This window comes from Nyctereutes procyonoides, unplaced genomic scaffold (assembly GCF_905146905.1).
Source record: "Nyctereutes procyonoides isolate TBG_1078 unplaced genomic scaffold, NYPRO_anot_genome, whole genome shotgun sequence".
Lineage (NCBI taxonomy): Eukaryota > Metazoa > Chordata > Mammalia > Carnivora > Canidae > Nyctereutes > Nyctereutes procyonoides.
Genome location: NW_026575030.1, coordinates 17327650 through 17340692, shown reverse-complemented (window position 1 = coordinate 17340692; position 13043 = coordinate 17327650). Strand labels below are relative to the sequence as shown.

The 13043-nt window shown below is 37.3% G+C and overlaps 1 pseudogene; it reads right to left on the bottom strand.

Moving 5' to 3' along the window:
• Window positions 1–10504: 10504 nt before the first annotated feature.
• On the bottom strand, window positions 10505–12506 carry LOC129504014 (heat shock cognate 71 kDa protein-like; annotated as a pseudogene).
• Window positions 12507–13043: the final 537 nt, after the last annotated feature.

The window sequence follows — 13043 nt, the reverse complement described above, 5'->3', positions numbered from 1 at the left end:
TTTGATTATTTATGAAGTTGTATATTTTAAAATGTTTATTGAACATTTGCATTTTTAATATGCAAATTGCTCATTCACAGCTATTACCAAATCTTCTTTTGTTTTTAAAAGATTTATTTATTTATTTATGATAGACATAGAGAAAGAGAGAGAGAGAGAGAGAGAGAGGCAGAGACACAGAAGGAGGGAGAAGCAGGCTCCATGCCGGGAGCCCGACGTCTTTTTTTTTTTTACTACCAAATCTTCTATTAATTTTTTTCATTGATATGTAGGCACTCCCTACACACTATGAATATTAATTCTTTGTTCGTCACACAAATTTTCACTATTTTCCCCACGTTGTTACTAAACAATTTATATGATGCCTTTGACAGTACCCAAATTCTTAATATTTGTGAAATATTGATGAAATAATTGTGAAAGCCTTTTTCCTCAATGGCTTCTGGTGAAAGTCTGTTTCATGCTCAGACTTTTGAGATTGTAGTTAATTTTATCTTTTCGTTTTCTCAAAAAATGTCAATATTACTTTATAGCTAGAAAAATCCATAATTTAAACATTCACAAGCCCAGATTCAACGGACTTAAATCACAGATCTCTTACACCAATAAATCACCCATCCATTGGACTAATGACTTCATGAGCCCTTTTTGTTGAAGATTTCCAGGCACAAAATGCTGGTTATGCACCTATCCTTCCTCCACATGGCTCCTACAAGAAAGGGCAGGGGTTACCTAACCTCAGGTAAACATTGTTATCTCCAAGAAGATATAATAAACTGTGGAACAAAAATATTTAAGCTTTTCTTCTCTTGCTGACAGGGGACTGTGTACTAGGGAGCACAGACAATTTATGAACACATTATTCAAATCTTCCTCTATCAGAGACTTGACGTCTAATTTAAGGTTCCATAGGATGTAGGTATGGTCCAATCCAGAGCACTAGTGAAGACCAGTCAAGGCACCCCTATGGGCACAATTCTTGGGAAACCAAGTGGAGGATTTGGAATCATGACTAGCATTTTTTCCATCAAGATGTACTTGAATCCATTGCCCTTACTAAAGCTATACTGCTTTTCCCCAGCCCTTAACTTGGCCTTGGTGAGACTTCCTGAACTTCCCATTATGGGACAGATAGCTCTTCAGCTAGACGAGCTTAGTGCCTTTCACAATTTAGAAGATGTCATTGTTCAGCCTGTCCAAAAATGGTATCACTAAGGAAAAAATTCAGAGCAATGTAAGCCTTTCTACCAAATGAGACCCCATTCTCAAGAGTGCCTGCAACATCAGCTAGGCATCTGGAAAGACAGTGGAAGTTGGGATAAATGTCAGTAATTTGCTTCCAAGGGATTTCCATCAATTGTACTTGAGTTAGAGGGAACTTTGCCCAAGCTATTTGTCTCAGCCTGAGGCCTGAAAATTTTATCATCTTGTTTACCTACTGAGTGAGGTTGTCATGGAACTGGAATAAAACATACAACCCAGAAGCCCCTCAAAGTATAAGCTGAATCATGATTTTGGACTGGCAAAGGGTGCCAGAAATATAGGGCCAGGGAAAAGATATTGAGGTAAAGAGCATATTGAGAGAAAGAAAGATCTAATAGTGTTCTTTCTTTATCACTCATTTGAAATTAGTGCTCGCTACCTTACTTTTTTTCATTGTTAACCTTATTTCATAATAATTTTGGATTTGTGAAGGTAATTTATACAGTTCCTGTATTCCCTTTCTTCTCTTACATTAGCATCTTATGTAACTGTGGTACTTTCATCAAAACTAATAAATTGATATCAGTATAACACTATAAGCTGAACTACAGACTTATTTAGATTTTATCGGTTTTTACACTAATATATATTTTTCTGCTATGCAAACCAATCTAAGGCACCATGTTACATTTAATCATTATGTCTCCTAAGTTTCCTCCAACCTGTGATTTTTATTCCTCATTCTTTCTTGTTTTTCATGGCCTTGCCACTTTTGAAGAGTATTTGTCATATACATTTGCAGAAGCTATCTCAATTTAGGTTGTTCTGATACTTTGTAATATTTGACTGTTTGCCTTTCTCATCATATCAGAGAATATCTGATGTCAACACAATTTGTCACTAGTGATATTAATGTTGGTTGCTGGGTTCAAGTAGTTTTTGCCAGATTTTCCCCTTTCCATACTCTACTTCAATGGTTCTCAACCAGGAGTGGTTCCGTGCCCCAAGAAATCCTCAGTAACATATGGAGACATATTTGGTTGTTACAGATGGAGGAGAAGACTGTACTACTGGCATCTAGTGGGTAAAAGTGAGAGATGCTTCTGAATATCTTGTACAGAGTAGCCCCTACAACAGAGAAGAGTGAAGGCTGAGAGACCCTGTTCTACCCATTAGCACCAACAAACTACTTTTGGCCCATACTCAACAGGAAGTGAAATGAATTTTACCTTGTGGGAGTAGGATCAAAGAATTTATAAATGTATGTGAAAGCCAGCACAATAATTAAATATTTTGCAGGAGATCCTTTGAGGCTATGCTAACTCTTGCTTCTCCTTAATGTAGCACCCACTAATTTTAGCATTCATCAATTGCCTGGAACAATTATTACTGTGCTGTTCTAATGGTAATTTTCTATTTCCCTCACTGCTTTTGCATTTATTATGTCTGTCTTGCTTTTTTAATTAGCTTTTCATGTAACTATAATTCGAGTATAAAGAAGTAGGTTTATTTCCTGTGCCACTAGTAGAATTGGCCCCCAAATTTATTTTCCTGCCTTATTCACTTACACCCTCATTTATTTACCCATTCTTTTATTCATTCAAAAATTGTTGAGTTTTTACGGCATCCTATGCATTGCTGTTCTAGGTCTTGGACACATAGTACAAAATGAAATAAGCATAATCCTTGTTATGTGGAGCCTGCCTTCAAATTAAGGAAGACACTGAACAAGTGGAGAGATCAGGAAAATGCTTTTTATAGAGGCTAATAATAATAATAATAATAATAATAATAATATGTCTCTGTATTATCAGCCTCCACAGATGTAGATAGGCAGCATGGGTTGAAGAATGGGTCTGGAAGTGAGGAAAGGCAAATAAAAAAAATAAAAAAAGATTAGGTAACCCCTGCCCCCTTTTTTTTTATTTGCCTCCACATTTCAGAGAGCAGTTGTGCATCATTCATGTAGAAAAGCATATACACATCTCAAGCCATGGGTTTCACTGGTTGTGTGTTTTATTTTACATTTAATTGCTTATGAAAAATGTCTATGTGTGGCTCAAAAGTGCTCTTTAAAGATATATAACCACATTCATTTCTCAAACAAGAAACACAGAAGATTGGGGATTTAAGCATCATCAATATTAAGGTTAACTATTTCACTCTTCTGTAAATACTGTAGGTGGTTTTGTTTCAAGCAAAAGCCCTGAAACTGCTTTCCTGAAAAACCAACTACTGTGACCTGGTTTTCTGCTTTCTTGCCTCCCTCTCCAGGCAGTGGGCTATCTCTTATGTTATCATCAATGTGTCTTCTATATGTTGGAAAAATAATTACATCTATATCTTTCTTTTTAATTTCCTCTTCCTCCCTCTTCTTACCCCTTACCTTCTCCCTCTTCACCCTCTCTCCTATTCTTACTTATACTATTCAGAAGCATGAAGTAAAAGTTGACACTCATGAAATGACGCAATTATCCAATCACTAGATTCTTGAGGTTCAGAGCCAGCAACATTGGCACATAAGAGTATGTGTTCCCAGGTTTATGTTGTCTAGACCTGGAGGCCCCTGCTAGATAGATTTTATTAGGCATTCTCCAAATAAACTATTTTTAATCAATGATTTAGCAAAATTGTATCAATATAGCAGACTGAATAAAAAGCATACCTGTCCTTCTGTATAGTTTTTGCTATTTTTTCTTAAAGTATTTCCTAGATATGATATATGGAGTAAAATACATTTCAATCACATCTTGATTAATTTTGTATGTGCTCTGGAGAGATTAATCGGTTCCTAGATGAAGGCAGAATGCTTCCTCTTCCCAGAAAGTTCCCTCATGCCTACTCACCGCCACACTACCTCCATGGTATGGGTTATTACCTCCCAGGTTTTATTACTCTATGCTTGTTGATATAAACGTTTATAGTTCATACATACTTTATATAAAAATAATCAATGTGTATCACCTCTTGGGTCTGGTTTATTTTTCTTTATACAGTAGTCCCCACTTATCCATGGTTTTGCTTTCCATGACTTTAGTTACCTGAGGTCAACCATGGTCTAGAAGCAGAGGATCCTCTCTAATGTGTTGTCAGAAGGTCAATAGTGGCTTCACCATACATTACAATGTCTGTGTAATTCACCTCACTTCATCTCATCACACAGGCATTTACATAATCTTACATAATCACAAGGAGAAGGGTGACTATAAGACAATAAAATATTATGACACACACAGCGAGAGACCACATTCATGCAACTTTTATTACAGTTTCTAATCTATAAATTAAACTTTAAAATAGGTATGCATATAGGAAAAGATATGGTATATACAGGATTTGGTACTATCAGCAGTTGCAGGCATCCATAGGAGGTCTTTGTCTTAGGAAAATTCCTCCATGGATAAGGGGGCTACATATAATGTCTCTGAGAGTCTACCCTATTGTTAAGTAATAATAATCATTTTGTTTTGCTTTTTTAATCATCATTTGATATTCCATTGTATAAATGTATGACATTTTATTGGCCTATTATTAGATATTTGGTTTATTTTTTAAAGATTTTATTTATTTATTTATTTATTTATTTATTTATTTATTTATATTTTTTTACAGGCTTAATTCTAATTATTTCTTTTTTTAATAATAAATTTATTTTTTATTGGTGTTCAATTTGCCAACATACAGAATAACACCCAGTGCTCATCCCGTCAAGTGCCCCCCTCAGTGCCCGTCACCCAGTCACCCCCACCCCCCGCCCTCCTCCCTTCCACCACCCCTAGTTTGTTTCCCAGAGTTAGGAGTCTTCCATGTTCTGTCTCCCTTTCTGATATTCTCTACCCATGAAAGACACAGAGAGAGAAAGGCAGAGACGTAGGCAGAGGGAGAAGCAGGCTCCAGGCAGGAAGCCTGATGTGGGACTTGACCCTGAGACCGTGGATAATGCCCTGAGCCAGGGACAGGTGCTCAACCACTGAGCCACCCAGGCATCCCTAGATATTTGGTTTATTTTCACTTTGAACTATTATGGATAAAACTGCTATGAATGGGCTTATATGTGACTTTTGGTGAACATATGCATTCACTTCTGTTGGGTATTGTTAGGTCTTGAATTATATTTTTCAAAATTCACATTGTTGAAGTCCTAACCCCTAGTATTTCAGAATGTGATCTTATTTGGAAATAAGGTTGCAGCATTTATAATTTGTTTAGATAGGTCATAACTGGAACAGGGTGGTGCCTAATCCAGTATAGCTAGTGTCCTTATAAAAAAAGAGGGGTTGGCCATAGGTACACAAACAGGGATAATGACATGAAAAGACTGGAGAACTGCTACAAGCCAAGGATCTACAAAAAAAAAAAAAAAAAAACAAAAACAAACAAACAAAAAAAAAACCCTAGGACAGAGGCCTGAAGAGATCCTTCCATTCTCCTCTCTTCAGAGGGAGGCTGGACCTGCTGATAGCTTGATCTGAGACTTCTAGCCTCTGGGACTCTGAAACAATGCATTTCTGTTTCTGCCTAATTTATCACACTTTGTTTTGGAAGCCCTAGAAAACTAATATAGGTATTCAAGTAGAAGTGGAATTGTAGGAACATAGGGTAAGAATTGGTTAATCTTTATTCAAAACTGCCAGTTTCCCAATGTTATTACACATTTTACAGCCTGAAAAGCAGTCAGTGTATGAGAGGTTCATTTGACCCATTCCCCAAATTTGGATTATCTGTATTTTTAATTTTGGCCATTCCAGTGAGTGTGTAGTGATATTCCACAATGTAGGTTTTTGTTTGTTTGTTTTGCTCTGTTTTTTTTTTTCATTTCTCTAATAATTCATTCATGTGAACATCTAATCATATGTTTATTAGCCTTACAGATATTTCCTTCTGGGAAGTGTTTAATTTCTTTGTTAATTTTTGTATTCAGTTGTATGTTTTCATTGATTGTTGTATATTTTTATGTATTCTTTACTTCAAGATTTTTTATTTATTTGAAAGAGAGAGTTTGCTCAAGTTGGGGGTAGGGGCAGAGGGAGAGGGAAAAGCATAATTTCCTGCTGAGCAGGGAGCTGGATAACCTGAGCCAAAAGGAGATGCTTCACTGACTGTGCCATCCAGGTGTCCTAGCAGTTTTCTGTACTTAGTACTTAAAAAATGTGTTATTTCTGCGGTGCCCATTTAGCCAGGTTGGGTGACCTTGGGCATGGTAGAAATACAGAAGGGCTTAGAGGGAGAGTGGGAGTGAATTAGGGGTGCTAGATCTCAATTTCAATCAGAATATCCACTTAAATTTAACTAAATGGTGGTTGTAGAAATCAAAATTATTTTTAAAACACTGGCAGAACATTGGTGCCATATTAGGAACCACTTGAAGCATGTGTCTGGGCACATCTACATGTTCTTACTCTTGCCCACTCATGGTGCCTCTGCTCCCAAATTAGGGTGCACTGCTACACACTCTGCCCCATCTGTCCTTCCAGGTAGGATTTGGGATCATGGAGTAGTGAGTATATGCATCTAAAGTAGGGACAGATGAAAACATCCATCTGGGGAAGGGGTGTTAGCAATGCAAGTGCATGTGTGCATGGGGACCAACATATGTCTGTGCATGTATGCATATGGGTATGGGTACGTGTATACATGTATGTGCATATGTACATGTGCACATGTGCTGTGTGTTCATATACACATATACTCTCTAGATCTGGGCATATTGTAGAGTACACTCCCCTATAGCTCCAGAACTCTAGAACAATTAGCTATGTGCCCACCATGCATCCTTAAAATTGACCTTTTCTTATGTATTTTATCTCTTATTTTTAAAAACATTTTGTTTACTTTCCTTTGTTTTATCTTTCAACCTTTTTTTTTGGGGGGGGGAACTTCATTTAAAAAAATCTTAGGAATTTCTTCCTTCCTTTCCTCCCTTCCTTCCTCTTTCTCCCTACTTTCTTTCTGTCTGCCTTTCTCTCTCTCTGTCTCTCTTTCTCTCTAGTTTACTCTCCTCCCTTCCTTTCCATCAGTCTTTTCCTTCCTTCCTTCCTTCCTTCCTTCCTTCCTTCCTTCTTTCTTTCTTTCCTTCCTTCCCTCTTTTTGTCTATCTTATTTATTTAATAGCCTGTTGCTATTTTATGGGAGGAATATAATTCCAAACTTCACCAAAGATACTAGACTTCTTTTTTTATATGTTAATTTATTTTTCATTTCCTTAATTACATTTCCTCCACTGTCAGTGTTTGTTACTTTTCTTTTGGCCAGTCACTTATTCCACAAATATTCATTGAACATTTTTTTGTGTGTGTAATCATGATTTTATGCCCATTGGTGTACATTAATGATCTTTCCTTAAATGTCTGGTTTCCTTGGTTGCCATGTTTCATTTCATATTTAAGAATGAAGAAAGGTAAGCCTGATTGGCATGTGCATGGAGATAGGGATTGTCCACTGAAGGCCTTTACTTTGAGATGGGCAGGTTGGGGTCCAGCCAGCTTTATTCAGTGAAGGAGGGAGCAGGGCCATATCATTGCAAGCTTTTCTCAAGCCTCCTAACAGCCTCATCAGGCGGTCTAGTTCTCCTCCAGATTTTTTAAAAAGATTTTGTTTATTTATTCATGAGAAAGAGAGAAAGAGAGAGGGAGAAAGAAAGAAAGAAAGAAAGAAAGAAAGAAAGAAAGAAAGAAAGAAAGAAGCAGAGACACAGACAGAAGGAGAAGCAGGCAGCTCCAAGCAGGGAGCCAGATGTGGGACTTGATCCTGGGACTCCAGGATCACACACTGAGCTGAAGGCAGATGATTAACCTCTGAGCCACCCTGGCATCCCTCCCCCAGATTATTCAAAATCTTTATGACTTCTCACCTTTCTGCCTGGAGAGAACAAGTCTGGCTACTGAGACTCCTGTGGGTCTTTATTGTTTGTGAGTAATGAATGGTGTGGTGATGAAAGCCTCTGCTCCACACACAGAACTTAATTCTCTGTTTTCCCCCCATTAGCCCTATAGGCACCAAATGCAAGATCCTTCAGGGTTGAGTAGGGCAGATTGGCACCATTCAGCAGTTCCAAGTCTCCGCTGGACAGTGAACGAATATTCTTCTATCTTCACTCTGTCTTGATCTTAAATTCTTTTTGGTCAGTGTCTTCTTGTATCTTCTTGTTTTGGTATCATTTCATTAAATGAAATCTTGAGGGGGAGAATATATAAATGCATGTGCTAAGTCCACTATTTGAAACTAAAAGTCTGATTGGGACTTTCTGAATGAAGTTAAGTGGAGAAGAAGCAATATTTTCATAATGTAGGGCTTTCACAGTCAAAAGTATAGTATGGCTTTCTGTTGGTTCAGATTTTTTTAACCTTTGGTTCAAAATTTTTTGATTATCTTGAGATATGTATGAGTTTTTTTTCACATGTCTTTGTCTTCACTAATGTGAATGGAGAATATTTTTTTCTAGAGAATTTTATCATTGGTTCATCCTGCTACACAGGAAGTTTCATTATTAGTTTTTTTAAATAATAAATTGATTTTTTATTGATGTTCAATTTGCCAACATACAGAATAACACCCAGTGCTCATCCTGTCAAGTGCCCACCTCAGTGCCTGCCACCCAGTCACCCCACCCCCCACCCCCCCTCCTCTTCCACCACCCCTAGTTTGTTTCCCAGAGTTAGGAGTCTTCCATGTTCTGTCTCCCTTTCTGATATTTCCCACTCATTTTTTCTTCATTCCCCTTTATTCCCTTTCACTATTTTTTATATTCCCCAGATGAATGAGACCATATAAGATTTTGCATACAATTAACACATGGTTCAATGTAGCACTCCTGGTAATTTATTCTAGAGAAATGAAAATTTTAAAAAGTGCATTTATGCACCCATTACACATATAAAAGCACCTCTGCAGAGATTATAAATATTTCTCAAATGTCTTCAATGTTCATTTTTAAAAGATTTGAGAGAGCAAATGACGTATCACATCAAGGGCTAGTTTCCAAGATCTATAAAGAACTTCTTAAAATCAACAGCAAAGAAACAAAGAATCCAATCATGAAATGGGCAAAAGACATGAAGAGAAATCTCACAGAGGAAGACATAGACATGGCCAACATGCACATGAGGAAATGCTCCTCATCACTTGCCATCAGGGAAATACAAATCAAAACCACACAGACATACCACCTCACACCAGTGAGAATGGGGAAAATTAGCAAAGCAGGAAACCACAAATGTTGGAGAGGATGTGGAGAAAGGGGAACCCTCCTGCACTGTTGGTGGGAATGTGAACTGGTGCAGCCACTCAGAAAACTGTGTGGAGGTTCCTCAAAGAGTTAAAAATAGACCTGCCCTACGACCCAGCAATTGCACTGTTGGGGATTTACCCCAAAGATTCAGATGCAATGAAACTCCGGGACACCTGCACCCTGATGTTTCTAGCAGCAATGTCCACAATAGCCAAACTGTGGAAGGAGCCTCGATGTCCATCGAAAGATGAATGGATAAAGAAGATGTGGTTTATATATGCGATGGAATATTACTCAGCCATTAGAAATGGCAAATACCCACCATTTGCTTCGATATGGATGGAACTGGAGGGTATTATGCTGAGTGAAATAAGTCAATCGGAGAAGGACAATCATTATTAGTTTTTGTTAATTTTGATTTAACCTCTTTAATTGACTCATGTTAATTCATCTATTTTTCAACTGAATACTCTGTATGTTTACAATAAACTACCTTACTTTCTGCAAAAAAAGACAGTTTTTATTTTTCCTTTCTAATATTAAATTTTGGTTAGTTGGCTGGAAACATTAGCAAGACCTTTCAGTACAATAATAATTAGTAGCAATGAATGAATGAGTAGAAGAACAAATTCTTATCTTAAAGCTGTCTCATGGGGATGCCCTGGTATTTTGTCACTAATTATCATGTTTCCTTAGATTTCTTGGAGAAAATGTTTATCAGTTTATTCCTGGCTTACCTGTATTTTCAGGTCTATTGTTCTTCCTGTCCTGAAATGCAGGTTGAATTTCGGTAATTATTTTCATCTTCTGTCACATGCCTGTGTTTTCTCTTTTTATTTTTTTTAAATCTTAATACAGCTTTATTTAAGACATTGCATTTCCACTTACAATACAATGCCTATAAAATGCAATGTTTATTTCCCTTTCCTGTGCACATATTGTATATTAAAATATCAAGAATATCAGTTTATTTACTATAGCAGCTTGACTTTAAGACTGCCATGGAATTTGCTACAAATTTGGGTCCTTCAAATGTTGTGTGTGGAAGAATGCAAAACCTCTTTTAAGGTTGGCTTATGCAACCTCTTCAATGGTGGGATCAGAGGAGGCACCACCAGATGGAGGAGATCCACCACCAGGGAAGGCTCGAGGCATTCCTCCTGACATGCCTTCTGTATGCTGGTAGAGCTTGGTAATGATGGAGCTGCAGACTTTCTCCAGCTCTTTCTGCTTATGTTCAAATTCTTCCTTCTCTGAGTCTGATTCTTATCAAGATAGTTCATTATTTCATTATACTTGTCAAGAATGTTTTGTTTGGGAGCACTTGGGTGGCTCAGTGGTTGAATGTCTGCCTTTGGCTCCGGTGGTGATCCCAGAGTCCTAAGATCAAGTCCCACATTGGAGAGCTCACAGAGAGACTGCTTACTTATCCCTCTGTTTGTGTCTCTGCCTGTCTGTTTCTCATGAATACATAAATAAAATCATTTTTTAAGGAATATTTTGTTTGTCTTCATCATTGATTTTGCTCCAAAGTTTTTCATTTTCAACATTTGTTTTCATGTGGAATGCATAAGATTCAAGGGAATTCTTGGAAGACACCTTGTTATGCTGCTTCTTATTTTCAGCTTTGTATTTCTCAGTTTCCTCCAACATGCATTCAGTGTCTTCGTTACTTAAATGGCCCTTCTCATTAGTGATGGTAATCTTGTTCTCTTTTTCTGTACTCCTATTGGCAGCAGAGACATTGGAATACAATTAATATCAATACAAAAAACTGACTTCAATCTGAGGAATGCCTTGCCAAGTAGGTTGTTATCCTTGGTCATAGCATGTTCACTTTCATAAATCTGAATGAGCACACCAGGCTGATTGTAAAAGTAGGTAGTGAATGTTTGCATCAGTTTGGTAGGAATGGTAGTATTTTACTTGAAGACAGTCATAACTCCTCCAGCAGTTTCAAAGCCAAGAAAAAAAGGAGTGACATCCAAAAGCAGCAAATCTTAAACATTTTCAGATTTGTCTCCATAAAGGATGGTGCCTGGATAACTGCATCATTAGCAATAGTCTCATCAGGGTTGATGCTCTTATTCAGTTCCTTTCCACTGAAGAAGTCTTATAGAAGTTTATGAAAATATGAGTAGGACCACCCACCAGCACAATATTGTGGATCTGACAGTTGTATAGCTTTGCATCCTAAAGGGCTTTCTCTATAGGGTGCAGGGTACCATGGGAGAGGTCAGCATTTAATTCTTCAATTTGGGCATGAATAATGAAGGAATTGATTCCTTCATACAGAGAATCAATATCAATACTTGCCTGGGTTCTGGAAGAAAGTGTATGCTTAGCATGTTTGCAAGCAGGTAATGGATCGCTTTCTTGTTCTCTCCAATGTACTTTTTTTAAGTTGCATTTGAACTTGCAATAAAATGGTTGACCATTAACTCATCAAAGTCTTCACCTAAGTTGGTGTCTCCAGGTGTAGATTTCACCTCAAAGAACCCATCTTTAATATTGAAGATTGACCCGTCAAGAGTGCCACCTCCTAAGTCAAAGGTCAGCAGGTTCCTTTCAGCTCCAACCTTTTGGTCTAAGTCATAATCAATAGCACCAGCAGTTGGCTCATTAATGATTCTAAGTATATTAAGACAGCAATAATTCTAGCATCTTTGGTACCTTAATGCTGAGAATCATTAAAGTAAACATGTACTGTGACAACTGCATTGGTAACAGTCTTTCTGAGATAAGCTTCTGCAATTTCCTTCATCTTTGTCAAAACCAAAGAGGACACTTCCTCTGGACAGAGACTTGTTTCTTCCTTGTATTCTACTTGAACGTTGGGCCTGCCATAATCACTCACCACCATGAAGCATCAGTGCTTCATATCAGACTGGACAACAGCATTGTCAATATACATTCAATCAGGCATTCAGAATCAAAAACTGTGTTGGTGGGGTTCATCGCAACTTATTCTTTGCATCATAACCAATCAATTGTTCAGTGTCACTTAAAGGAGACATAACTTGAGGTGGTTCAGTTTTCCTAATTATTGGCATATTTTCACTTTCCTGTGCAGGAAAACACCCACATGAGTAGGTGGTGCCAAGATCAATGCCAACTGTGGGTCCTTTAGACATAGTTGCTTCTATGTGGTCTGGCTCAGCTTGTGATAAAAACAGCAATCTGGAGAGCTAGCGCTGTGGTCAGTGAGCATCTTCTCTTTTTAATTTGCTGAACTGTTTTACTAGTTTTAGCAATCTTTACAATATCTTTAAAGTTTAATAAGTCTCTTCAAGTTTTCTATTTCTCTTTGAGCTGTTTTTAATCATTCTCCCCCCACCCCATGCCACCCCTGCAGGGAGAACATCCATTTTCTGTAGGTTTTCAAATGTATATATAAAGTCATACCTGATATTGTATATCTCTATCATTTATTGCCTGTATTTATGTTCTTTGCCTCCTTTCTCAATACCAATTTTTAAATTTAGTCTTTCTTCTCAATTTTTATTAGACCACAATTTCTAATTTCATTTTCTTGATCTTCACAGAACCGGATTTTGGCTTTATTGATAAAATAGTATTATTTTTCAAATTATTTATTTTTTACTTTATTAAA